General features: G+C 46.4%; 1 pseudogene; it reads right to left on the bottom strand.

Annotated features, from left to right (window-relative positions):
• Nucleotides 1-809: 809 nt before the first annotated feature.
• On the bottom strand, nt 810-2799 carry LOC100454324 (Fanconi anemia core complex-associated protein 24-like; annotated as a pseudogene).
• Nucleotides 2800-3218: the final 419 nt, after the last annotated feature.

Raw genomic sequence — 3218 nt, 5'->3', positions numbered from 1 at the left:
GAATAACAAAAGACACTCTTATCACTCAGGAAATTCCAAGGATTTTAAGATCTCTGTGACAGGAACCAGGCCCAAAGACCAAATGTATTTCTCATTATACCACACTTATTCAACATATATATATTTTTTTGTACAATTGTTTGTTTACATTGGCAGCAGCCCTCAAAGCACTGGTATATGAAGACCAGACCTGCCAGACACAGTGGCTCATGTCTGTAATCCTAGTACTTTGGGAGGCCAAGGAGGGTGGGTCGCTTGAGCTCAGGAATTTGAGACCAGCCTAAGAATGGTGTCCATATGCTATGGTGAAACCCCATCTCTACAAAAATTAGCTGGGTGTGGTGGTATCGACCTATAGTCCCAGCTACTTGGGAGGCTGAGGTGGGAGGATCATTTGAGCCCAAGATTGTGCCACTGTACTTCTGCCTGGGTGACAAAGTGAGACCCTGTCTCAAAAAAAAAAAAAAAAAAAAGACCAGACCTGAAGAACAGCAGATCTGACCCCAGGAACAAGGGGCTTGTAATATACAATGCTTCATTGTAAGTTTGTTTCCTTTAGATGGATCTTTTAGATCTAGCACACAAAACTTTTTAGAAGACCTTTCCATAATAGATGAAGGTCAAGGTCACACATTAAAATCTGCCCTAATTGGCATTTTGCTGGGAATGAGAGTCCCTAGCTGTCTCGGGAAGATCTCTAGCGACGTTTTTCATCTTAACTGAATGAGGCAGTGCCCTCTGCAGTCCAATAACTTCAATGCCTGAACCCAGACAGTATAGCGGTGTTACAGGAAAGGGGTCCCTCTTGCGCAAGAAAGAATTCAGGGTGAGTCCACAGTGCAAAGCAAAAGCAAGTTTATCAAGAAAGTAAAGGAATAAAAGAATGGCTACTCCAAAGACAGAGCGGCCCTGAGGGTGACTGGTTGCCCAATTTTATGGTTATTTCTTGATGCTGTGCTAAATAAGGGGTGGCTGGCTGGGTGCGGTGGCTCACGCCTGTAATCCCAGCACTTTGGGAGGCCGAGGCGGGCGGATCACGAGGTCAGGAGATCGAGACCATCCTGGCTAACACGGTGAAACCCCGTCTCTACTAAAAATACAAAAAAAAATTAGCCGGGCATGGTGGCGGGAGCCTGTAGTCCCAGCTACTTGGGAGGCTGAGGCAGGAGAACGCCGTGAACCCAGGAGGCGGAGCTTGCAGTGAGCCGAGATCGCGCCACTGTACTCCAGCATGGGCATCAGAGTGAGACTGTCTCAAAAAAAAAAAAAATAAGGCGTGGCTTATTTATGCCTTCCCTTTTTTGACATGTACGGTAACTTCCTGATGTTGCTATGGCATTTGTAAACTGTCATGGCGTTGGTGGGAGTGTAGCAGTGAGGACTACCAGAGGTCACTCTCATGTTCATTTTGGTTTTGGTAGGTTTTGGCTGGCTTCTTTACTGCAACCTGTTTTATCAGCAAGGTCTTTACGACCTGTATTTTGTGCTGACCTCCTGTCTCATCCTGTGACTTACAATGCCTTAACCATCTGGGAATGTAGACCAGTAGGTTTCAACCTCATTTACCCAGCTCCTGTTCAAGATGGAGTTGCTCTGCTTCACATGCCTGTGACAGCAGGATGACTCGCAGGCTCCACTCAGGCCTCACCTCATCTTCCACTAGTTGCTGTGAGAAGAAATATTTTTCTTGGTTTTTAAATATGAATACAAGACCTTATTGTTCGTGGTCTAAAGGAGAATACATAGTAGATATGAGGCTGTGCATCACTTTGACTGTGTGAAGAAGGCAAGGATTTGCTGTGCTACCTCTTGTCCAAAAAGCTGCTTGAGTTCTGGGGTGAAATCATTACTCAGTTCCTGGGTACTTGGAAACTTCTGAAGCAAAAGGAAGGCTTTAACTTTTCCAACTCCTGGAATCTGCTGCACATTTCAAAGAAGGAATGGGCTGGGCGCAGTAGCTCATGCCTGTAATCCCAGCACTTTGGGAGGCCCACGCGGTCGGATTACTTGAAGTCAGGAGTTCAAGACTAGCCTGGCCAAAATGGTGAAACCCCATCTCTACTAAAAATACAAAAATTAGTCAGGCATGGTGGTGGTGGCGGGTGCCTGTAATCCCAGCTACTCAGGAGGCTGAGGCAGGAGAATCACTTGAACCGAGAGAGGTGGAGGTTGCAGTGAGCCAAGATCATGCCACCACTGCACTCCAGCCTGTTTGACAAAGTGAGACTCCATCTCAAAACAAAAACAAAAACAAAGAATAAATGGCTCAGAAAACAGAGCCCCTTTCTTCCTGAGAAAGGATTTTTCCAGAGCTCTTTGGTTTGCTCTTCAACTCACCAGATGGTGAGGCAGGATGCTTCCATCTGACTGGCCATCCCAAGGTCAAGCACAGTGAACTTCTGTATGGCTGGAAAGTATTGTTCACTCATATGAGTTTTTTCAACTAATACAACCCCTTGAAGATTACTGGAATTCCTAACCTGACCAAGCCTCTTTATGTAGCTATTTTCTGGCTACTGAATCAGCTTCAGTGACATAAAGAATGCAGAATCTGCTAAATAGGTAAAAATCTGATGTCAGATCATCCTGAAAAATGAGCTTAATTTTCCTTTACATCCCCTGCACCAGCTGGAATCCATGCCATTTCTCAGTGACCAAAATGAGGGAAATGCAAGACAGAACTTGAACAGTCTCTCCTGAACACAGCCCCGCATTCCAGAAGTTAGGGCCTCTGGCAGGATCTTGTCTGCAGAGCATTCTTTCAAAGACTGAAATTATTTGCCAATGTCTTAGACATAAGAAAGACCACTGGGCACAGTGGCTCATGCCTGTAATCCCAGCACTTTGGGAGGCCGAGACAGGCGGATCGCCTGAGGTCGGGAGTTCGAGACCAGCCTGACCAACATGGAGAAACCCCGTCTCTATTAAAAACAAAATTAGCAGAGCGTGGTGGTGCATGCCTGTAATCCCAGCTACTCGGGAGGCTGAGGCAGGAGAATCGCTTGAACCCGGGAGGCGGAGGATGCGGTGAGCCAAGATCTCACCATTGCACTCCAGCCTGGGCAACGAGAGTGAAAATCCATCTCAAAAAAAAAAGAAAAGAAAAAAAGAAAGACCAGCCAGGCGTGGTGGCTCACGCTTGTAATCCTAGCACTTTGGGAGGCGAGGTGTGAGGATCACTTGAGTCCAAGAGTTCGAGACCAGCCTGGGTAACATAG

This window comes from Pongo abelii, chromosome 10 (genome assembly GCF_028885655.2).
Source record: "Pongo abelii isolate AG06213 chromosome 10, NHGRI_mPonAbe1-v2.0_pri, whole genome shotgun sequence".
In the NCBI taxonomy this organism is placed as follows: Eukaryota; Metazoa; Chordata; class Mammalia; order Primates; family Hominidae; genus Pongo; species Pongo abelii.
This window is presented reverse-complemented; position numbering and strand designations above follow the sequence as displayed.